The following is a 25,410-nucleotide window of genomic DNA, read 5'->3' as shown; positions in this document are numbered from 1 at the left end:
ATGTACTTTTCCTTTTAGCTTCACAATGTAGCTTCAATACACTGTGATCAAATATTCCACAGAAGGTATGATTAGAATAGAATATCCTTTTCCAGATAAAACTGGAGCCAGCGCAGCTCCGCTACTATCTAGCTAGCTGTGTTATCATTTTACTTCTAAACAAGAACAATGGTTATGTTGCCTATGTCATCTCGACTGAATTTCTACTGACTGACAGAGGTGGTACTTAAAGCGCCACCTCTCGCAGTCAGTGGACATTCATACACCGCGACTGTGAGGGACGTGCATTCTGTGAGAGAAGTGCCATCTAATGGTTATAGCCTGTGATACAATAAATAGGAGGAGTTACAGTAAAAAATAGACACGCCCAGGAGAAGGAGGGGGATCTCTCCAGCCGCTGGAAATTGGCAGGTAATTGGCAGCCATCTAGTCTGGCTGAGAAGAACTGAATGGCTACTACTGTATATGGTGGCCCTGGGACACATGACTTCTATATCTACCACGTGAGGACGTTCCCAAAAATTGCCCCCAAATTTCAAGAAGTCACTCGAGATCAGCTTCACAATACGTAAAGGCTCATGAACCCAACATATAGCCTCAAGAGCCTTTAATGCAAAGCAAAAAACTCGAGACCAGCTTCGCAATACATAAAGCCTCATGAACCCAACATCTAGCCTCGAGAGCCTTTAATGCAAAACAAAAAAACTCGAGACCTGCTTCTCAATACGTAAAGCCTCATGAACCCAACATCTAGCCTCGAGAACCTTTAATGCAAAAGAAAAACTCGAGATCAGCTTCTCAATACGTTAAGGCTGGTGGCCCCAGGACACATGACTTCTATATCTACCACGTGAGCACGTTCCCAAAAATTGCCCCCAAATTTCAGGAAGTCACTCGAGACCAGCTTCGCAATACGTGAAGCCTCATAAACCCAACATCTAGCCTCAAGAGCCTTTAATGCAAAACAAAAAAACTCGAGACCAGCTTCTCGATACGTTCAGGCTCATGAACCCAACATCTAGCCTCAAGAGCCTTTAATGCAAAGCAAAAAACTCAAGACCAGGTTCTCAATACGTAAAGCCTCTTGAACCCAACATCTAGTCTCAAGAGCCTTTAATGTAGAAAAAACTCCCCGTCAATCTCCAAGTGGCATCGAACACTAACAGAAGACTCACAGGTACTCAATCGTACAGCATTCTGAAGCCCAACCGTCTTGCATCTTCCCCAAGGCTTGTCCTTTTCAGAGGTCGTGTAGGGGCCCCAGATCATGGTGGTTCAATTTAGGGTCCCACACAGGTCATCTAGTTCTACTTTGTAACCAAAGCTTTTTTTAAACATCCTCATCTATGGCTAAACCTGACCAGGGAACAGCAATGGCCATCAGCCCACTGACTAAGAGCGACGAACTTGAACAAGCCATTGGCCAGTCTTTGGAACATATGACTAGCAGAATTTGCAAGTATATGACCGACGCCTGTTCAGCCAATTATGAGTGTACTGACTTGCAGTAGCTTTTGCAAAAATTAACGTATGTGGTGGCCCCAGGACACATGACTTCTATATCTACCACGTGAGGACGTTCCCAAAAATTGCCCCCAAATTTCAGGAAGTCACTCGAGACCAGCTTCGCAATACGTAAAGGCTCATGACCCAACTTCTAGCCTCAAGAGCCTTTAATGCAAAGCAAAAAACTTGAGACCAGCTTCGCAATACATAAAGCCCAATGAACCCAACATCCAGCCTCAAGAGCCTTTAATAATAAAAAAAACTCGAGACCAGCTTCTCAATACGTAAAGCCTCTTGAACCCAACATCTAGTCTCAAGAGCCTTTAATGTAGAAAAAACTCCCCGTCAATCTCCAAGTGGCATCGAACACTAACAGAAGACTCACAGGTACTCAATCGTACAGCATTCTGAAGCCCAACCGTCTTGCATCTTCCCCAAGGCTTGTCCTTTTCAGAGGTCGTGTAGGGGCCCCAGATCATGGTGGTTCAATTTAGGGTCCCACACAGGTCATCTAGTTCTACTTTGTAACCAAAGCTTTTTTTAAACATCCTCATCTGTGGCTAAACCTGACCAGGGAACAGCAATGGCCATCAGCCCACTGACTAAGAGCGACGAACTTGAACAAGCCATTGGCCAGTCTTTGGAACATATGACTAGCAGAATTTGCAAGTATATGACCGACGCCTGTTCAGCCAATTATGAGTGTACTGACTTGCAGTAGCTTTTGCAAAAATTAACATATGTGGTGGCCCCAGGACACATGACTTCTATATCTACCACGTGAGGACGTTCCCAAAAATTGCCCCCAAATTTCAGGAAGTCACTCGAGACCAGCTTCGCAATACGTAAAGGCTCATGACCCAACTTCTAGCCTCAAGAGCCTTTAATGCAAAGCAAAAAACTTGAGACCAGCTTCGCAATACATAAAGCCCAATGAACCCAACATCCAGCCTCAAGAGCCTTTAATAAAAAAAAAACTCGAGACCAGCTTCTCAATACGTAAAGCCTCATAAACCCAACATCTAGACTAAAGAGCCTTTAATACAAAACAAAAAAACTCGAGACCAGGTTCTCAATACGTAAAGCCTCATGAACCCAACATCTAGCCTCAAGAGCCTTTAATGCAAAAGAAAAACTCGAGTCCAGCTTCTCAATATGTTAAGGCCCATGAACCCAACATCTAGCCTCAAGAGCCTTTAATGCAAAGCAAAAAACTCAAGACCAGGTTCTCAATACGTAAAGCCTCATGAACCTTTAATGCAAAAGAAAAACTCAAGATCAGCTTCTCAATACGTTAAGGCTGGTGGCCCCAGGACACATGACTTCTATATCTACCACGTGAGGACGTTCCCAAAAATTGCCCCCAAATTTCAGGAAGTCACTTGAGACCAGCTTCGCAATACGTAAAGACTCATGAACCCAACATCTATCCTCAAGAGCCGTTAATGCAGAGCAAAAAACTCGAGACCAACTTCTCAATACGTGAAGCCTCATGAACCCAACATCTAGCCTCGAGAGCCTTTAATGCAAAACAAAAAAACTCGAGACCTGCTTCTCAATACGTAAAGCCTCATGAACCCAACATCTAGCCTCGAGAACCTTTAATGCAAAAGAAAAACTCGAGATCAGCTTCTCAATACGTTAAGGCTGGTGGCCCCAGGACACATGACTTCTATATCTACCACGTGAGGACGTTCCCAAAAATTGCCCCCAAATTTCAGGAAGTCACTCGAGACCAGCTTCGCAATACGTAAAGGCTCATGACCCAACTTCTAGCCTCAAGAGCCTTTAATGCAAAGCAAAAAACTTGAGACCAGCTTCGCAATACATAAAGCCCAATGAACCCAACATCCAGCCTCAAGAGCCTTTAATAAAAAAAAAACTCGAGACCAGCTTCTCAATACGTAAAGCCTCTTGAACCCAACATCTAGTCTCAAGAGCCTTTAATGTAGAAAAAACTCCCCGTCAATCTCCAAGTGGCATCGAACACTAACAGAAGACTCACAGGTACTCAATCGTACAGCATTCTGAAGCCCAACCGTCTTGCATCTTCCCCAAGGCTTGTCCTTTTCAGAGGTCGTGTAGGGGCCCCAGATCATGGTGGTTCAATTTAGGGTCCCACACAGGTCATCTAGTTCTACTTTGTAACCAAAGCTTTTTTTAAACATCCTCATCTATGGCTAAACCTGACCAGGGAACAGCAATGGCCATCAGCCCACTGACTAAGAGCGACGAACTTGAACAAGCCATTGGCCAGTCTTTGGAACATATGACTAGCAGAATTTGCAAGTATATGACCGACGCCTGTTCAGCCAATTATGAGTGTACTGACTTGCAGTAGCTTTTGCAAAAATTAACGTATGTGGTGGCCCCAGGACACATGACTTCTATATCTACCACGTGAGGACGTTCCCAAAAATTGCCCCCAAATTTCAGGAAGTCACTCGAGACCAGCTTCGCAATACGTAAAGGCTCATGACCCAACTTCTAGCCTCAAGAGCCTTTAATGCAAAGCAAAAAACTTGAGACCAGCTTCGCAATACATAAAGCCCAATGAACCCAACATCCAGCCTCAAGAGCCTTTAATAAAAAAAAAAACTCGAGACCAGCTTCTCAATACGTAAAGCCTCTTGAACCCAACATCTAGTCTCAAGAGCCTTTAATGTAGAAAAAACTCCCCGTCAATCTCCAAGTGGCATCGAACACTAACAGAAGACTCACAGGTACTCAATCGTACAGCATTCTGAAGCCCAACCGTCTTGCATCTTCCCCAAGGCTTGTCCTTTTCAGAGGTCGTGTAGGGGCCCCAGATCATGGTGGTTCAATTTAGGGTCCCACACAGGTCATCTAGTTCTACTTTGTAACCAAAGCTTTTTTTAAACATCCTCATCTGTGGCTAAACCTGACCAGGGAACAGCAATGGCCATCAGCCCACTGACTAAGAGCGACGAACTTGAACAAGACATTGGCCAGTCTTTGGAACATATGACTAGCAGAATTTGCAAGTATATGACCGACGCCTGTTCAGCCAATTATGAGTGTACTGACTTGCAGTAGCTTTTGCAAAAATTAACATATGTGGTGGCCCCAGGACACATGACTTCTATATCTACCACGTGAGGACGTTCCCAAAAATTGCCCCCAAATTTCAGGAAGTCACTCGAGACCAGCTTCGCAATACGTAAAGGCTCATGACCCAACTTCTAGCCTCAAGAGCCTTTAATGCAAAGCAAAAAACTTGAGACCAGCTTCGTAATACATAAAGCCCAATGAACCCAACATCCAGCCTCAAGAGCCTTTAATAAAAAAAAAAACTCGAGACCAGCTTCTCAATACGTAAAGCCTCATGAACCCAACATCTAGCCTCAAGAGCCTTTAATGCAAAAGAAAAACTCGAGTCCAGCTTCTCAATACGTTAAGGCTCATGAACCCAACATCTAGCCTCAAGAGCCTTTAATGCAAAGCAAAAAACTCAAGACCAGGTTCTCAATACGTAAAGCCTCATGAACCTTTAATGCAAAAGAAAAACTCGAGATCAGCTTCTCAATACGTTAAGGCTGGTGGCCCAGGACACATGACTTCTATATCTACCACGTGAGGACGTTCCCAAAAATTGCCCCCAAATTTCAGGAAGTCACTTGAGACCAGCTTCGCAAAAGGTAAAGACTCATGAACCCAACATCTATCCTCAAGAGCCGTTAATGCAGAGCAAAAAACTCGAGACCAACTTCTCAATACGTGAAGCCTCAAGAACCCAACATCTGCCTCAAGAGCCTTTAATGCAAAGCAAAAAACTCAAGACCAGGTTCTCAATACATAAAGCCTCATGAACCCAACATCTAGTCTCAAGAGCCTTTAATGTAGAAAAAACTCCCCGTCAATCTCCAAGTGGCATCGAACACTAACAGAAGACTCACAGGTACTCAATCGTACAGCATTCTGAAGCCCAACCGTCTTGCATCTTCCCCAAGGCTTGTCCTTTTCAGAGGTCGTGTAGGGGCCCCAGATCATGGTGGTTCAATTTAGGGTCCCACACAGGTCATCTCGTTCTACTTTGTAACCAAAACTTTCTTAAACATCCTTATCTATGGCTAAACCTGACCAGGGAACAGCAATGGCCATCAGCCCACTGACTAGGAGCTACGAAGTTGAACAAGCCATTGGCCAGTCTTTGGAACATATGACTAGCAGAATTTGCAAGTATATGACCGAGGCCTGTTCAGCCAAATGTGAGTGTACTGATTTGCAGTAGCTTTTGCAAAAACTAACATATATGGTGGCCCCGGGACACATGTCTTCTATATCTACCACGTGAGCACGTTCCCAAAAATTGCCCCCAAATTTCAGGAAGTCACTCGAGACCAGCTTCGCAATACGTAAAGTCTCATGACCCAACATCTAGCCTCAAGAGCCTTTAATGCAAAGCAAAAAACTTGAGACCAGCTTCGCAATACATAAAGCCCCATGAACCCAACATCCAGCCTCAAGAGCCTTTAATAAAAAAAAACTCGAGACCAGCTTCTCAATACGTAAAGCCTCATAAACCCAACATCTAGACTAAAGAGCCTTTAATGCAAAACAAAAAAACTCGAGACCAGCTTCTCAATACGTAAAGCCTCATGAACCCAACATCTAGCCTCAAGAGCCTTTAATGCAAAAGAAAAACTCGAGTCCAGCTTCTCAATACGTTAAGGCTCATGAACCCAACATCTAGCCTCAAGAGCCTTTAATGCAAAGCAAAAAACTCAAGACCAGGTTCTCAATACGTAAAGCCTCATGAACCCAACATCTAGCCTCAAGAACCTTTAATGCAAAAGAAAAACTCGAGACCAGCTTCTCAATACGTTAAGGCTGGTGGCCCCAGGACACATGACTTCTATATCTACCACGTGAGCACGTTCCCAAAAATTGCCCCCAAATTTCAGGAAGTCACTCGAGACCAGCTTCGCAATATGTAAAGGCTCATGACCCAACATCTAGCCTCAAGAGCCTTTAATACACGCCCCTCAGTAGCCCGTGTGAAAATCAACTGCAATGCCTCATTTTTCCACGGGGAGGAGCAGTGATTATGTCCCGAGTAGGGGCTGTCATCCCACAGGAATGCCATGTGTCACTGATTGGGAATCGGTGCTGGAATATATACAGTAAATACTGCTTATAGTGGTGCCGGAGTTATATAATGGTGATATCTCGGTTGGAGTGGCCAAGTGCCGCAGATAATCTCACCAGTGTTGATATTAAGTACAGCAGCACAACCTTGAGTGTGACAACAGCTCCGCTAACACAAATAGTTCCACAAGCGAGGTCAAGAGACTGTTTTTGTGCATCTGCCAAATCTCCCATCCTCACTGTTTGGTGACAACAGAATATAGTAGCTGTAGTGAGAACATGATCACTGAAGGAGAGGAGAATTAACAAAAGGGCACACACTAAACCGACTGCAGCAACACCAGGTGTGAATCTACATTTAAAGAGGAAGAATACGGGTGATTGACCTAACCTTTTGTAATGCACAGTGGCTGTTTGAAAGGAATGTGGCATCGTCACACAGATGCACAGCCCCCCACAAAGAGCGTTCAGTTCCTTCTAAAAGGTTGTTCATCACCTGTAATTTTTCCTCTTGTAGTGTAGATTCAGAGATTTGGACCCAGTGTTGCTGCAGACAGGACTTTAGTCTCTTGTCTCTCTTGTCAATAGGGCGTCTGCTCTAAGTGAGGTATACTGTACAGTGCATTTCACTGATTGATCCTGAGCGACTCACCGGTTCACAAGTAACTTGCACTGTATCTTGTAATCTAACTAATTACTTTTGAGTGAAAGTTATTTAGAGTTGCTTAACTGCTGCTGTGGATAAAATGGTACAGTAACAGAAGATAGCCAAGGCCCACAGGACAAAACTTCCCCCCTCAAAGACTAACCAGCTGTATTTTTGGCTCTTTATGTGATTTGTGTGACAATGGGATACCAATAGCCCATTAAGTGTAAACAAAAGGTTTAGCAATGATAATGCTAACTCCCTGGCCTATGACATCCACTGAATGTGTGCACAACTGCAAACATCTTCCAAAAGGCTGTTCATCACATGTACTTTTCCTTTTAGCTTCACAATGTAGCTTCAATACACTGTGATCAAATATTCCACAGAAGGTATGATTAGAATAGAATATCCTTTTCCAGATAAAACTGGAGCCAGCGCAGCTCCGCTACTATCTAGCTAGCTGTGTTATCATTTTACTTCTAAACAAGAACAATGGTTATGTTGCCTATGTCATCTCGACTGAATTTCTACTGACTGACAGAGGTGGTACTTAAAGCGCCACCTCTCGCAGTCAGTGGACATTCATACACCGCGACTGTGAGGGACGTGCATTCTGTGAGAGAAGTGCCATCTAATGGTTATAGCCTGTGATACAATAAATAGGAGGAGTTACAGTAAAAAATAGACACGCCCAGGAGAAGGAGGGGGATCTCTCCAGCCGCTGGAAATTGGCAGGTAATTGGCAGCCATCTAGTCTGGCTGAGAAGAACTGAATGGCTACTACTGTATATGGTGGCCCTGGGACACATGACTTCTATATCTACCACGTGAGGACGTTCCCAAAAATTGCCCCCAAATTTCAAGAAGTCACTCGAGATCAGCTTCACAATACGTAAAGGCTCATGAACCCAACATATAGCCTCAAGAGCCTTTAATGCAAAGCAAAAAACTCGAGACCAGCTTCGCAATACATAAAGCCTCATGAACCCAACATCTAGCCTCAAGAGCCTTTAATGCTGTTGGGATCTCTGGCCATGCACTCTGGAGAACAATAGAGAGGCCTCCATGTAACCCATAAAGCCTGAGCTAGAGTGGCTAACCGTTAGAGACCCCACCCATGGCGTACACCTAGTTGTAAATTCGTGACTTCGAATTCAGGACCGGCACAGACATTGGCTGTGTGCCAGCCATCTCTACAGGGGTCCGATGGTGACGTCATGCAGGTAATAAAACGTCACTGCGACCCTCAGTCACTCTCTCCTTTCTTTTGTCCCGTGCTTGCTGTGACAATGAGAGCTATTCCAGGCTCTCCGAGGTGTCCAGCTCGCCGAAAGGGAGCAACAATCAAACGTTTGATTATTACCATCACTTTAAAATCCTAGGTCACAGTGTTTCAACTCGCAGGCCGAGAAACAGACTGCTGTGTTTTTTTGTAACTTTTCCTTTTTCTTCTGCCGACGTGGATCGCTGCAATCAGCTGATCGCATGTTAACGAGCCGAGTGCTGACTTTGTTTAAGGACGAAACAAAGTTTGTTAACTTCTTCACCGATGATTTTCCCGCTGCTACCGACAGCAACACAATGATACGCCGCATCGCTAAAGGAGCGAAACAACAGACCACCAGCACCCCGCTGAGGACAACGTGGCAAATGTTTAAGTGGACTATTAATTTTCCAACTCCAAAGGACCGGAGCAACTCACAGTAAGAGGCTTATGTCTGGGCGGAGGCATTATTAAGGCAGACGCATTATTAAGGCAGAGACAGTGTAAAGTAGGGTTATTTACACATGATTTTCTTTAACTTATATGTGCTGCAATCATTTAATTTTTGTTACCAGCATTAAGGTAGAGTTGCTAATGTGTGACTCGCGTTTATATGTGCTGCAATCATTTAATATTTGTCACCAGCATTAAGATAGAGTTGATAATGTGTGACTTTCATTTGTAAGTGCCGCGCTCGTTTAATTTTTGTTAACGATCATCTAAATCCATCAGTTCCGTGAGCTCGCGCATCACCGGTTAAAAGACCAATATCTGAGTAGATAAACTCCGGTTTACTGACTCCGCTATTGTGTGGTGATAGTGTGAGACTCAAAAGAACTGAAGTGATGATCTTTACTGGGTTATTATCTCTCTCTAATACTTTACATGGGCATGAGTCCGAGCATGCGATCACGAATCTCCTCGCGAGACACGTGGCGCTTGAGGATCTTTGCCTTTGTAGTCTTTGTTTGCCACGTTAGCCACATTACGTGGACAATCGCCATCTTGGCTCTGAGCTGCACGTCCTGTGTGCCACGCTATTGCCATCTTGGTCTTGCTGACGTCGCTCATGCGACGTCTTGCCTTCGAGGGACACGCCCTCGCGTCATCCCTCTGCCATCTTGGTCTCCACCGCTATCTCTCTCTCTCTCTCTCACACACACATACACACACACACACACTCCCGTATATATGCATACCCATGTATAGATACTCTTGCTGCTGTACCTGTGTTATCCCTAGTTGATAGTTAATGTATGTTGATAAAACTTAGATTATAATAGCGTTTATTACAAAGTGATACTTATCTCTGGATGGTTGTTGCTGGTTAATAAATCCTGTTATAGTTTAACCTGTCGTTGTCTGTGGTTATTGTGAATGTACTTGTAATAACAGCTGAATTCATGACAGTCAGTGCTCAAAATCATCCTTCATAACTTTAAGAGACTGTTATTTCCCATTAATTAATTTGGCTATTGGTCCCTGGTGACAGGGTGGTGCCCCGATTTTTGCTTTAATGATTATTTCCCATAATCATTGACTCTTTTGCCAATAACCAAATTGCTCCTACTACTGCACAACAATGCAGAGCAAAAAACTCGAGACCAGGTTCTCAATACATAAAACCTCGAAGTTGAACAAGTCATTGGCCAGTCTTTGGAACATATGACTAGCAGAATTTGCAAGTATATGACCGAGACCTGTTCAGCCAAATGTGAGTGTACTGATTTGCAGTAGCTTATGCAAAAACTAACGTATATGGTGGCCCCAGGACACATGACTTCTATATCTACCACGTGAGGACGTTCCCAAAACTTGCCCCCAAATTTCAAGAAGTCACTCGAGACCAGCTTCGCAATACGTAAAGGCTCATGAACCCAACATCTAGCCTCAAGAGCCTTTAATACAAAGCAAAAAACTCGAGTCCAGCCTCGCAATACGTAAAGCCTAATGAACCCAACATCTAGCCTCAAGAGCCTTTAATGCAAAACTAAAAAACTCGAGACCAGCTTCTCAATACGTAAAGCCTCAGGAACCCAACATCTAGCCTCAAGAGCATTTAATGCAAAACAAAAAACTCAAGACCAGCTTCTCTCTATGTAAAGCCTCATGAACCCAACATCTAGCCTCAAGAGCCCTTAATGTAGAAAAAACTCGACAAAACAAAAAACTCGAGAAAAGTTTATTTAACCAAAGTGAACTCAAACTTCACTTAACATTGGAAACATTAACAAGAGTTGGATCTCTGTATCCCTATTTATGAAGTATCAGCATCCAATATCTCAGTATACACACTTTGGTCCACTATCTAAGTATATCCAGGGGAAAACACCCAACAAGTCAATATTTTCCACTATCTTTGTATGATAGCTGTTGAAAATCAACATTTCCATGTGACCATACTATAACCAAATTCTAGCTATGATACATTATGTCAGAATGTAATGTAATACATTCTTCTATTAACATTACAACCATTTTCAATTCAGTGATGGCCCCAAGTGGTCCTGTGGCTCAGAAGGGCCAATCCATTTTCTCAGTATACAACTGTGATGAGACCAAACTTGTCTGTACAAGACCCTTTAGGGTAAAATCTTTCTCAGTCTAACAGATGCCTTACTTTGGGCTGAATTAAAGCTCACAAGCTGGTCACCTCTGGAGGTAATGCTCCCATAACCTGTACATCTACAAAACAAGAGAAGAGAAATAGAGCTCTTTTAATTGAATGGAACATTCGGCTCACTCTATAATACCTTAAATTCAATACTGCAGTGAAATGTGATTTTCCAGCTCAAGTTCTTACCCTCAAAATCAACATTCTGTGTTTAAGGTACCTCTTCTGTGGAATCTTGTGGAATCCCCTGCCAAGGACAAAAATGACATTTACACTTCTGATGTAAACATTTTACGAACAATAAATCAAGCTTCTGACCTTCACCTTAATGAGCCTTATCGCTCACCTTAATGTCCATAAGGTTTTTGGGTATGTCTTCAAGTTCCATGCCCATTTTCTCCCACAAATTCCAGGTCTTCTCCACAATGTCTACAATCTTTAACATAAAAATTATTTTGATTTATTAAATAATTCTATTTATTGAATTATTTTACAAAACAAGAACTGTAATTACTACTACATCAAATCCTTCATTACCGCGGTCCTTTCTGGCTGTGTACGGGCACACTTTGCTTCATCAGCTGAGACATTTTCTTCAGACTTCTGCTGTCTTTTTTGTTTCCGGCAGGAGAAAATTGTGCCTGCTGAAATTATGACAATGAAAGTAATGGTAGCAGCCACTCCGATCGATACTCCCCTATCCTGTGATGAAGTGTTTTGAGATTCCGTGGTGAGGCTTAAATCAACCGTGGGGGTTTCAGCAATGTCATGGACCTTTCCAAAATCTCGGTAGGTTCCTGTGATAGTTCCTGTGGTGGTTCCTGTGGTATTTTTTGCATTGCCTTGTGAAGACAAGTCTTCTTGAGTGCTTGCAGAAGTTTCGGTAGATGTCCACAAACTGCAGTTTGCAGGGAAGGTGGTGACTAATGAAGACCTGTTCCTCAGCTTTAAGTCCACATTGTGCCACCATTGGAACCATGAACTGGCACAGACACCTCCTCCATTACCATCAGCTTAGTCTGCCTGCTTTGGATTTCCCTACCCTTTGTTACTTTACAATGGCAAATACCACTGTCAATGATTTTAATACGTGTAATGGTTAGTGAAGCATCTCCATCTTGGGGATCTGGATAGGAAAAGTAGAATCGGCCTTCAAAACCTAAGAAGTGGTGCACTACATCATCAATGTAACAGATGAGGTGTTCCTTTTCCACTCGACCATGTGAACGGTCGACGGTCCACTCAATCTCCAAGGAACCAAAATCCACAGGATCAAGGGTGAAATGGCATCCGAGGCTGATGTCTTCTCCTAGTGCTACTTGGTATTCAGAAGAGGGGGTAGTTAAATTCAATCCACGGGTGGATGACATCAGACTGATGAGCAAGACCAAAGCCATGGGAATGTTTTGGGGCTTGAAGGATTAACAGCATCAGTGTGATCTGTAGGGTTCGACAGAAATAATGATAAATTTGCATTTTAAAAACACAATATTTGAATATGTTACTGTAATAGTCCTCTTTATTTCTGTACTTAAATGTTTAGGGTAAAAGCCTTGTCAAAGTCTAAAAGAGCTCCCTGAAAACAATGTAGAAAGCCATTACAACTCTACTACTAATAATTACGGCTAGTCCTCCCAAGATTTCAATGCAGAGGCAAATTTGAGTCAAGGGCCCACAAGGGTCTTGGCCACATTTTCAGGCATTCTCTCTCTATGCCAGGCATGTCAAACTGGTCCACAGGAGGGCTGGTGTGGCTGCAGGTTTTCTTTCCAACCAAGTAGCAGCACACAAGACTTGACTCATTTAAGCAACTGATCTCCATCTTCAGACAGTTGATTGGTCAAACGGTGTGCTCTTGGTTGGTTGGCACAAAAACCTGCAGCCACACCGTCCCCCTGTGGACCAGTTTGACATGCCTCTATGCCATAGTAATTTGACCCAGACAACCTCCTTTAGGGTAAAAACCCTGGTAAAGTCTAACAGAGGCATCTGACGCGGTATGTCCAAGAAGAGTAAAAATTGAAGAAACAATATGTAAACCTGTCAATTAGCATTTAAAATTGTTACTGCAGTCCAAATCACTGCAGAGAGAAAACCAGCATTTCCTCCAGTGCATCCAAAGCCTGACATTTAAGTAAAGTAAGGATATGATTCTGTAATGGCTCTCCATTTTTCAAAAGCCTTGTTTAACTATATTTCTCGTCCTGGAGTATGGAGCTTTTTAGAAATATGCTGCAGCCTTTTGGGTCAGATAGACTCAATTAGATCCGTTGCTGAACCAGTTTGCTGTCTGCTTCCCTAGCCACTGTTTACATGCTAATCTGTGTCATGTCTGGCAATCCAGGTGCATGGAGATGTTGGTACCTTGGGTCTTTATTCTGGCATTTTGTCACTTCATTTACACCCGTATGTTTTTCTGATGCAAACAATTGAGCTGCAGACTTTGCAATGCTCACATTAGATGACCAAAACTGCTGTAATTGCTCTCAAAATGTTGTTAAACAGGTAGCCTATTGAAAACAACTGTCCTTAATGACTCTTTATTTTCTTACCTTTCATTTTTTTGACAAACAAGCATGCACTAATATAAGTATAAAGTTATAATCCGTTTCTTACCTATTTTAAATCCATTTACTGCACACTGAAGTCTCCCCGTGTTTCCATGTGTCTTGACTTGTGTTTCGCCTCATGTTAAGCACTTGTTGCTTCAGCCTAGCACCTGGGAAGACATCGCGGATTGGCTCCTCAAATCTCGCGAGATTACAATATACACTTGCGCCGGCGCTCATATTTGCATATTTACTTTTAAATGTCTGTAGAATCGCGATACAGTTGCCAACGTCCCTTGACAAACGCAGACGTCCCGTAGCTATTCAAAAACAAAAGTATGCCTCCCGTATGGAGCTGAAAAGGGACGCATTTTGTCCCGTATTACCTTGAGGATCAAAAATAGTGTGTAAAATGTCAAGGGGATGAATGAATGCATGGCGCTTTAATAAGAAAATTTACGGTAAACCCATTCTCAGCCTCTCCTGCTCGGAGACCAATGAGATGACAGCACACTCACATCTCCGCTCATCTCATTGGTCGAGGTACTGTCGCTTGCGAAGAAGATACCGGAAAACAACAAAGCAGCATGGACGACAGTGACGCCGACGGTGCTTTACAGGTCTCGGGGGGTCACACCTTCCAGCAGCAATGCAACTACTCCTCCGAGAAAAAAAGAAAAGAATGCAAAAATACCAAGAGGAATGGGAAGAAGGAAACACATGGGTGGGAAACGTGCGCGATAACATCTATAAAGCGCACTGCAATGTGTGCAGGCGGACTTTCTCCATAGCCCATGGTGGACTAACTGACCGAAAGCAAAGTGCTTCCAGAAGATCACTGAGCAGCTTCGCCTGGTTGGCAGGTAAGAATGAAACAATTGCCAGTGTAGTGATAAACCATATTTTATTATTATTGATGGCTATGACAAATAAATACAATTGATAGATAATATTTACAAATAAATACATAAGCACAAACTTACTTCACAATATACACACACATATGCTATTTTTTATACAACATCATACAACTCAAACAGTTCATGTACTTGATAGATGGATGGATAAATAAATAATAAATAAAGTAAACTATACAGGTAGTTAAAATAGTATTCAAAATTATGAAATAAGATATTTTCTCTATTTATTTACCACTGTTACTGTGTGTAACACTGTAACCACTTACTGTGCCGCCTATGGTTCAGGTCATACAAATTTCCATCTCTTTTGGCAGGCTAAACATCTCTATGGACAAGCTTTATGAAGAGTGTGTGACAGCAAACAGCCTTCTGGAGCACCTCACAACAGTACCTCAGGGGAAGGAGAAATGACAGTCCAAAGGAACAGCAGAGAAGTGGATGCAAGTTCTCCAGGCAGCTGACGTTCCCAACATCCAGGCTGTTGTATCCTCTGTCTTCAGCATCCCATCTTCCACTGGGTTTGTGGAGAGGATTTTCTCTTTAATGAAGAATAAGTGGGCTGATGTGCGGAACGAATGTTCCACTGAATTAATTAAAGGAGAGCTCATTGTCAGTCTTAATTATAAAATGTCTTACATGGCCTTTGAGGCACAACTGTTTTTTGTTTACAAGTTTCCCTCAGACTTTATGTTTGCACTTTTCTTATTGCAATAATTGTGCACTATGTTCTGCTTTGTATTTTTTTATGTTAATTTATACAGTTTTAAGTTAAGCAGGACAGATATTTTATTCTGTTAATTTTGTTGTTTTGTATTAAAAATAAATTGCTGATAATTATTTATTTTCCATGTGTTCATATCACTCAAATCTGCATCTAATTCAATTCAGGTTTGAGTCAAATAGTTAAAAAATTGCTTCTCACATACAATAAAGGGCTAAAAAGATTCACTACGCCAGCAAGGGTGAATGTAATCGGGCCGGCCGGCCCTGCCAATGAGGTGTCCCTTATTTATTTTTCAGGGAGTTGGCAACCCTAAATCACGACCAAATACGGTAGTGCAATAATTCTTTTTGCATTTAAAACCAGAGGAGTTACACTCATATATTCCTCATTCAAAGTGTCCTACGTGATTACGTAATGCGCATGGACGTCACGTGATTTTCTTGAGCGGCACTTCCCGCAAAAACAGGAAATTACATCATTTTGTAGTTTTCCCGCAGTAAACACTTGTAGACGCGTTCACGCTCTCTCTCCCGATCCATTGACCGCTCTCGTCTTAGTGCATGCACTCTTCATTTAGGTTTGTTTTTCACAAAAACACAGAGATACACACATCCTACACACAGAGTGTATACTTTTGATAAGATAAAATGTGATTTCATTTCATGTTTATTTACTCCAAAGTACAAAAACAGAATCATTTTTTGTTGTTTGTTGCACTTTTTATGAATGAGCATGGTCTTGTACAAATACATGTGTGCTCATAAGTATCTGGCACACTGAGATTTCATTTCACTATTGTAAATAGTTGATGAACATGCTGTCTTTTTGCAAATTGTGCACACAAATTGTGCAAATTCCTTTTTGTTACAGTGTATAAAAATTAGTGTATCTCAAGTTATGAAGTTATGAAGACACTCAAAATATTTTTTCTGTGGTGGAAATGATTTTGTACATCTTTCTTACATTTACAATTGAGGGACACAGCTATGATATTTCTGTATTTAGAAAAAATATGGGGAAAAAAGATTTTCTTTTTTGTAGTTTATTGGACTTATTAGTAACTTATTTAGTTACTATGGACTTATTACATATATATTATTAAAATTTGGGCTATACAGGTTGTATTGATGTATAGCACATTAAAATACTCCAAAAATGGCACTACAGCACATGAAAATGTAGAGATATGCTCTGTTGGACTTGGTCTGTGGTAGGTCATAAAGGGTCTGGCGTCATTTGGAAAAAATACAAATAGCTCCAAATGAAGCACAGCACTGACAGTGGCTTTGATCCTCAGCAGTATCCCCAGAGATTTTTCTACAATGGTCTGCAGGTTAGACTTTAATACACAGAGTCTCCTGACAGTATGTACAGCGGACCAATACTTTCTTACAAGTGATACAGAGATTTGATTACCTGATTATCGACCTCAAGCCTGTTTTTGACCACAATTATTGCCCAACAATTTTGTACCTTCACCTGTACATTGATTTCACTTTATAGCCTTGTCTAGTAAACTTTTTGAACCTCCACCTTTGTCTCTGAGTCTGCATCACAAATCCTTCTGTGTGCCTCCTGATACCTCCAACTCTGGACAGTGGTCCACAACTCTCTGCAGATATGGCCAATATTTGCAGACCACATCAGAGCAAAATACCTGGACGGTCTGTGAAACTAGCTGTTTCTGGAGATATAATGGGTATGCAAATATTTCTCCACGGAATATATTCAATCCCTTCAGCAAAACCCCATGACAGCAGACAGCTTCCTCAACACCTTCCTCGTCTAGTTTGCTTGCGGAGTTGTTGGCGGACTCTCGTGCTGCGGTCCACTGACCCGCACCACATCTCCCTTTCCCTGGATTCTTAAACAGATGAGGGCAAATACAGACATCTGCACAGTTACATTTTACAAAACAAGCTGTAAATCATGGTATTATGGCATTTGATGCAGTAATGCTACTCTATTACTTAATAAACCAAATAATGTTTAAATTTTGAAAAAAAAAAAAACAGGCAAGCATTTATAAAAATTTCAAATTGTGGTGTTACACATGAAGAAATGTAAATTTAAATTTAGGTTCCCATCCACTGCAACTGCCAACATGGAGTGTGTGCATGCAGGGCACTGAAAACGCTGGACCTGAGACAACTTCAAATTTGGCATTGGTCCATTCGAGGAATGCCCTCTGCATTGTGTCCCCACATATCTTACCACTCTGAGAGAAAAAGTGAAAAAACAAAACAAAACAGTAAGTAATCCTGCAGTTAGTACACAACTGACGATGTGTCAAAGGTTAGCTTCAGACCGTGGTCATGACGAAAAAAGGGCTCTGTCAAAAAATGTGTGCTGAAACGCTGGGGATTGTAAGAACAAGTCCTAACAATGAATCATTTATTTAAAAGGTGATCCAAACAAGATGTTGTGTGGCGGTGGTGCTGGACCCAAAATGCAGATAACTAGACGAGGGAGTAGGGACAAAACAGCCGTTTATTGAACTGAGGGTAAGCGGTGGCAGGGTGGCTTGGTGGGTAGAGAGGCTGGATCCTGAAGACAGAGAATACAGGTGAGTAATTTGGTTGGAAATCTTAGGTAGCAATTCACAGAAGAACATACAGGCCGACCTACCACAAAGCAGTGACAATCTGACAGTTAGCACACAGGAGGCTAGTCTCTAAATACTGCTCCAGATGATGATGATTCGGCTCAGGTGTGTACAGCCAGCTCCTCAGGCACCCAGCAAACCACGCCTATCTCTGCCAAGAGAGCACACAGAGCCCAACCCCCAGTCTCACACACCACACAAGATAACTTAAATGATGAATCCACTCACTCGCCCGAACACTCGAGCATGCTGACAAAAGCTTGTTGCAACATCCCTGGGGCCACCATCTACAGAAACCATATTAAAACAAAATATATATTCCCCCCTATTTTTTTTTCATTTTCATACATTTTTGAAAAAGCTCCAGGGAGCCACTAGGGAGGCGCTGAAGAGCCGCATGCGGCTCTAGAGTCGCGGGTTGCCGACCCCTGCTTTATGCCATGCAAAGAAACGATCCCGAACGAGCGGACAGGCAGGATTAAGACATCCGGTTTTCAAAATAAGATGTTGGAAACAGCAAATGAAAAATTTGATATCCAGGTGTTATGACAATACACTGCTCCATAATTTCTGGCGATCCCTGATGTATCTTGGTCGAAGACATCTCTAACTACTGACACAGTGAAGGCCGTTCATTTTTACTGTATCATTTTAGATAAATTTCAAATTAAAAGTCCTACATCTGTACCTTGAGATGGTTACATTTCTTACCTTTGAAATGCTGTAAAACCATATTGCTCCAGAATTTCTCGTAATGGTTGTTACTATTGACCTCAGGAGCATCTGACTACTCCCTCATTCATTATCAAAGATTTTTACTGTATCATTTTGGAGAAATATCAAATTAAAAGTCTTACATCTATACCTTGATATGGTTACATTTCTGAAAGTTTGAGATGCTGTAAAAACAAATTGCTGCATAATTTCTGGGAATGCCTGATGTGTCTTGCTAGAAGACATCTCTGACTACTGACACAGAGAAGACCACTTATTTGTACTGTGTCATTTTAGAGAAATTTCAAATTAAAAATCCTTCATCTGTACCTAACCATATCAAGGCACAGATGCACAGCTTGGCACAAAAACCTGCAGCCCCACCAGCCCTTTGAGGACCAGTTTGACATGCCTGATCGATAGTCATTGTGAGCAAAGAACATCAATTTTACTGTGAACTCTTGCTATTTGATATTTAGCCCATAAAGCCAGCAAATATGAAATAATAATAAATATAAAATACTTCCATTGCTGAAACCTGCAGGGAGAGAAGAGGGTGCATGTGTAACAACGTGTCTTCATGCAGTGGTCTGACATTATCTTATCATAGCTGGATATATTGAGCAAGCCTAATGACAATAATAACAAAAAAATAGTCGCTTTGTAATTATATTGCATTAATATAACATGAGGGTTCAATAGAAAGTAGTCAGTTACTCTTGATAAAAAGAAACACCAGGGAGACACATATCCACTTTATAGGACAGTATTTCTTTTATTGCGTGGCTTCACATGTTAAGTTTCCTGTTTATAAGCTCTCATGTGGCTACACTATCCACTCAGAATCAACTGAAGTAAATATATGTGAAGCAATTTCACCATATTATTATAGCTGTTTTAAAGATGCTTCTAGAAATATATAATATGTTAATGCTAAATGTAAACGCCAGTATGTACATCAGCAGTTGTACATGTAAAATAAGAACATTTTTTAAATCAAATGAATTAACTTGTGCTGAAACACATGAATTAACATAACCTTGAAGTTAATATGATAATGATAGGATTAGTGAAAATAGTGAGGGAAGAGGAGAGAAGAGGGTGTGAATACAGTATACAGGTCTGAGTTACTATCAGAATCAGAATCAGAATTCCTTTATTAATCCCTGGAGGGAAATTCTTGTTTCTACAGACAATTGCACATGCAGTATTCCCGACCAAGAAAGGAGAAAAGTGCAGAGTATAAAAATAGGATAAACAAAAACTAAAAATCTCAAGTACAGGTATTTACAAAAACTGTATTCAAAATTTTTTAAGAAAATTTAAAAATACAGGTATGTGCAATGTGTAAAAGTAGCCAATATGTACATTGTATATACAAGTGAGTGTGTCCGTCACAGTGCTGAGTTTAACAGTTTGATGGCGACAGGCAGGAATGATTTCCTGTGTCGCTCTGTGGTGCACCGTGGCAGTATGAGTCTTTTGCTGAACGAGCTCCTGTAGCCGATCAGCACATTGTGGAGAGGGTGAGAGGGAAAGTCCAGTATAGTTCTTATTTTGGACAACATCCTCCTCTCAGACACCACTGTCAGAGAGTCCAGTTCCTCTCCCACAACATGGCTGGCCTTCTTGATGATTCTGTTGAGTCTGTTAGTGTCCCTCACCCTCAGGCAGCTGCCCCAGCAGGCAACGGCATATGTGATGGCACTGGACACCACCGACTCGTAGAACATCCTCAGCATCGTCCTGCAGATGTTGAAGGACCTCAGCCGCCTCAGAAAGTAGAGGCGGCTCTGGCCCTTTCTGTAGACCATGTCCACGTTCTTGCACCAGTCCAGTTTGTGGTCCAAGTACACCCCCAGGTATTTGTACTCCTCCACCACCTCCACAGTGTCCCCTTTGATGTTGATAGGGGTCACCGGAGCCTTAGTCCTCCTCAGGTCCACCACCAGTTCCTTGGTCTTTGTCACAGTGAGCTGTAGGTGGTTTTTCCCGCTCCATGTGACAAAGTTGTCCACTACCGTCCTGTACTCTCTCTCACCCCCCCCCAGTAACCACTGCAGAGTCATCAGAAAATTTCTGAAGATGGCAGGACTCTGTGCAGTGCGTAAAGTCTGTGGTGTAAATAGTGAAGAGGAAGGGAGAGAGGACGGTCCCCTGTGGAGCCCCGGTGTTGCTGATCACTTCATCTGACAGGCAGCACTTCAGGCATTATCTCCAAACAAGGACAGTTATTGTGCAAACATCAGCAATTCAGTTCTGTGCATAGTAATAAGGATGACAGCAATAACAAGCCAAACATTTTAACAACTGTCAATCAGGTGAGATGACGCCACTTTCACTACATTTGAAAACATTTTTTCTTGGACAAAAAAAGTAGCAATTTGCCTAATTCTAGTGCAAAATTTGACATGATTGACAAAATTTGTTATTTTTTCCATCTCTTCCATTTGAACACAGGGACCAGAGGAGGCCGAAGCACAGAAAAATCCTGTGCCTGCAAAGTCTCCTCAACCCAGAAGAAGGCCCAGCAATCAAACGGCTGGGCATCAGTGTCCAATTTGTGGACTTAGATACGCGGATATAATGCAGCATCTCAAAGTCACAGAGAAAGTGAAAAACAAAGAAGAGCTTAGTCTTTTAAGCAAGTTGGCTCACAGACAGTAAGTGTTTTGGAAATATTATATTGATTTGCTGGTTGTCCTTAAAAATAGAGCAAAGGAGAAGTAGATATGATATGACATAAGGTATGAAACTGTGACGTAGAACAGAGTTAGACAAAATACATTTGCATTTAAAGCAATGTTGTACTTTTTTTCAGCAACCTGTGGCTAAACTTTATATGGAAAGGGCAAAGGACAGGTACATTGCAAGGGAACTGGCACTGTTGAGGGCCAGCCATCCCCAACCACCAATTGTGTCACATATGGATGAAGTGGATGAATCTGCCATTGAAGAGGCTGTCGAAAGGGAGATAGCTGCAAGGGCGTCTGAAAGGACAACGACCCTCAGTAACACTACAGCCACCTTTACACCTGCATCATCTCTGTCCACTGCCATACATGCAACAGATTCTGTAGGTCCAGGATCCACTGACTGTGAGCCATCCACACCTGCCCCAGAAACACCTCCTCCTTCAGATAATACCAGTGCAACTCTCTCAGCTTTGCCATCACCAAGTAACACAGACGTAGACTCCACTGTACTTGGTGCCACAGATTCTGTGAGCCTAGTACCAACTGACTGTGGACCATCCATGTCCCCTTCAAGAGCATCACCAACTGCTGTCACTGCTCTTTCACCTTTGCCGCTGATTACCACAGCATCCTCATCCTTAGCCAGCAAACATTCATTCTTCTACAATGCGTGCAAATGTGAGGGTCATTTCATTCTACTTACATATCAATATGACCAGTTCTGGACATTAAGTTTGGATGTGTGCAACTCATTTCATATTTTTCCAGGTTATGAAATATAAGCGTGTGCCAAAAAATGCAGCATCAGACGCCTCTTCTTATGGTGAATATCACATTTCTATCAAAATATTTAGGATTATGAATCTTACTGGCACATGTTTACCATTGTGTAATGTCTAATTATTTATTTACATGTCCCTCAGTGAAACTGGTGAGAGACTTTAAAGGCCATGTGGAAGGTGCCAACCCTCCCAGGAAAGTTCAGGAAAATGCAAAGCAGCGTGCCACTCATGTGTTCCACTTCCTGCACTTCATGGCAAACTCCCCCAAACCAAATGGAGATCTGTTGTTCCTGCAGGATATTTCAAGAGTCAGAGGGTAAGTTTACAAAATTTGAAGAATTATCTGATTGTCTATTGCAGGGGTGGCCAACTAGTCAGAGACTAAGAGCCACTTTTTTTTCTGCGTTACTGCAACGAGCCACATCATACACATGGGCAACATGAACACATGAACATCATCCCATTCCTTAATCATGTATGCAGGCACAGGCAGGCACGCACACACAGACCTCTGCTCAGCCAGATTTAATTAAAATAACCACACCAACATGATAATATTAGTTATTTTCAACAGTTAACATTGTGTGCACTGTCTCACACACACCAACACTCAGTTCAAGCAAGTCCACAAACAAAAATAGAATAATTTTCAATAACATTTTTCTCTTACTATGCTGCTTAGTGAGACTTCTGGCATTCCTTATCTTGAACAATCCTCTTCAAATCTGGCTTGTATTCTGTTGTTGCCACTCGAAGCAATTCTTTCAAATGAGTGTCAGTCAGAACAGATCGATGCTTTGATTTCACGTGTTTCAGGGTAGAAAACACAGACTCGCAGACAGAGATCGTTTCTTTCACATCTATGCCACGGGTTCTGTCTTTTAATGGCACAATATCAAGGAGTTCTTCTTTGATCATACATTCATTTGACACAGACCGTGCAAATATTGCCAACTGAGGCTTGTCCTGTATGTCACAACTCTCATCCAATGCCACACTAAAATACGCACATGCTTGAAGGTCAGAGTGCAACTGTGATTCAACAGCCGTATTAATATCCGATATTCTGCGTTCAACACTGTGGCGGGACAGTTGGACGTCTGATACGCTCTGTTTTAGTTTGGCGTCTTCAGAAGACAAGATTTCAACAGCGTCAATGAGGCATTTTTTAATGAAGTCCCCTTCGTTGTATGGCTTTTTAGCCCGTGCTATGTTCCAAGCCAGTTGATATGATGCAAGCGTTACGGTCTCCGAGTGTTTCGTAAATTTTTGGAAAAACTGCATCTGCTTTTCTGCCTGACTTTTCAAAGCGACCAACTTGTGCTTGCGAAGTTCAGTCCCTTTTGGAAATTCCTGTTCGATGTTAGGATGGAGTGAGCTGAAGTGACGCTGAAGATTTGAAGCTTTGAAATGCGCTAATGCTGCGTGACATATAAGGCAGATCGGCTTGCCATTACGTTCAACAAAAAAATATAAACTCTCCCACTCTGTCAAAAACGTCCTGTGTTCTTCTTCATATTTTCGTTTGGCTGTGCTTTTTTTCCCTGCCATTTTGAGAGCTAACTTGACGGAAATTGTTTACAACGCAAATGATGTTGCGCCAAAGATTCTCGTCGCGCGTTTCACGTCACTCAAACAGGCTTACCTGGTCAGCGTGCCATCTAGCCGTAGGGGGAATAAATGGCAACGCCAGCCAAGCATATTTGACGCATGTCATGTGAAAGCTCCTGAAGAGCCGCATGAAACTAGTTAAAGAGCTGCATGAGGCTCGGGAGCCGCGGGTTGGCCACCCCTGATCTACAAGGTCTCAAAACATAGAGAAACACAACATTTCCACTTCTCTGCTGAATTTCCGCAAGCGCTTGGCGACAAGGGAGAGGGGGAGACCAGGAAGAGACACACGAGACTACATGTTTACAAGTAGCTTTTAAAGCCAAATTACCATATTAATAACAATAATAATAATAATAATAATAATAATGTCGTCATCACTAGCGAAGAATCTGGATCCGACTGCTCTGGGGTCAAAGCTACCTGAAAAAGAGAAAGGGATGGGGGGACACAACTGCAAAAGAGAGCAGATGAGTGTTGATAATATGTAATATATCGGTATAAAGACGAAGTGTGAGTGAGAGACAGAGACAAGAGGAGTGAGGGATAGAGAGAAGAGGTGCAGTGTAAAAACTACCTTTTTTTCTCTCTTAATTTCTCTCACACCCCACCCCCTCTGCCTCTCTCCCTTGCTCTCTCTCTCTCTCTCTCTCTCTCTCTCTCTCAACCCAACCGGTCAAGGCAGATGGCCGCCCATCTTGAGCCGGGGTCTGCTCCGAGGTTTCTGCCTTCTAAAAGGCAGTTTTTCCTCGCCACTGTCGCCAAGTGCTTGCTCAAGGGGGAATGTTGGGCTCTCTCTATTTTACAATTTAATTAAAGAGTTTGGTCTAGACCTGCTCTAATTGGAAAGTGTCATGAGATAACTTTTGTTGTGAATTGGCGCTATATAAATAAACTGAATTGAATTGAATTGAATTTCCCTCCCTCATGCTGCTGAACAAAAGTGGATGGCAGCAGGTGTCTGAAGAACCCCTCCACCATGGATGCTCTGTTATGAAGTACCAGGGCCTCATGTGTGGAAAGGTCACAGGCTGTACTGTAGAGTGATCGTGGTAAACAGTCCCTACACAATGTCCCTGCACATACTGCAGCCTTGTGTCCACAATGATGGTAAAGCCCCTCTTTGGGCTTCTCAGATGACAACATATGGTTCACCATGAAGGGCCTTATCACTTTCCAAATCTCCAGAGAGGAGGTTTGCCTGTTCCTATAATTTCTTGCTAGAAATGTAATCAAAAGACATTTTTATGCAGAAACTAACTCCCTGTTGTCCCTGTTTACCACGGGACACTGAATCTCACACTAACTGTGCTTTTCACTGTGCAATATACTCCAATACGTGTGTATGGTAGACTACAATACATGTACTACTACATCTAGGTTCTTCTATTGCTCCAGTACAATCTCTCAATCACCTGTGCAGTGTTCTGGGCTTTCCTGTCTCCAGACTTCCATTCATGGGGGGGAAGTTCAACTGTTAAGATTTCACTGCCAGATTCTGTACTGCAGCAGTTGAAAATCTAAATTCCACTGATGGTGAGGATCCAAATTCCCACTGCTCTTGCTATTGCTGCTAACACTATTGCTGTTAATGCTTCTTGCATCTTCTTGCCCTGTACAATAATGGAAATTATGATGGAAAATAGCAGTGCACACTTATTTTACTT

The 25,410-nt window shown here is 42.3% G+C and overlaps 2 long non-coding RNA genes across 2 annotated transcripts; both read right to left on the bottom strand.

Moving 5' to 3' along the window:
• Positions 1-10,696: 10,696 nt before the first annotated feature.
• Positions 10,697-13,902, bottom strand: LOC124055947. The gene is made up of 5 exons (XR_006842884.1): positions 13,759-13,902; positions 11,680-12,582; positions 11,489-11,578; positions 11,332-11,389; positions 10,697-11,213 (listed from the first exon to the last, which is right to left on the bottom strand). It is a non-coding gene; the product is annotated as an uncharacterized LOC124055947 (long non-coding RNA).
• Positions 13,903-17,807: 3,905 nt separating this feature from the next.
• On the bottom strand, positions 17,808-18,662 carry LOC124055946. The gene is made up of 2 exons (XR_006842883.1): positions 17,964-18,662; positions 17,808-17,882 (listed from the first exon to the last, which is right to left on the bottom strand). It is a non-coding gene; the product is annotated as an uncharacterized LOC124055946 (long non-coding RNA).
• Positions 18,663-25,410: the final 6,748 nt, after the last annotated feature.

This window comes from Scatophagus argus, unplaced genomic scaffold (genome assembly GCF_020382885.2).
Source record: "Scatophagus argus isolate fScaArg1 unplaced genomic scaffold, fScaArg1.pri scaffold_29_ctg1, whole genome shotgun sequence".
NCBI classification, from domain to species: domain Eukaryota; kingdom Metazoa; phylum Chordata; class Actinopteri; family Scatophagidae; genus Scatophagus; species Scatophagus argus.
This window is presented reverse-complemented; position numbering and strand designations above follow the sequence as displayed.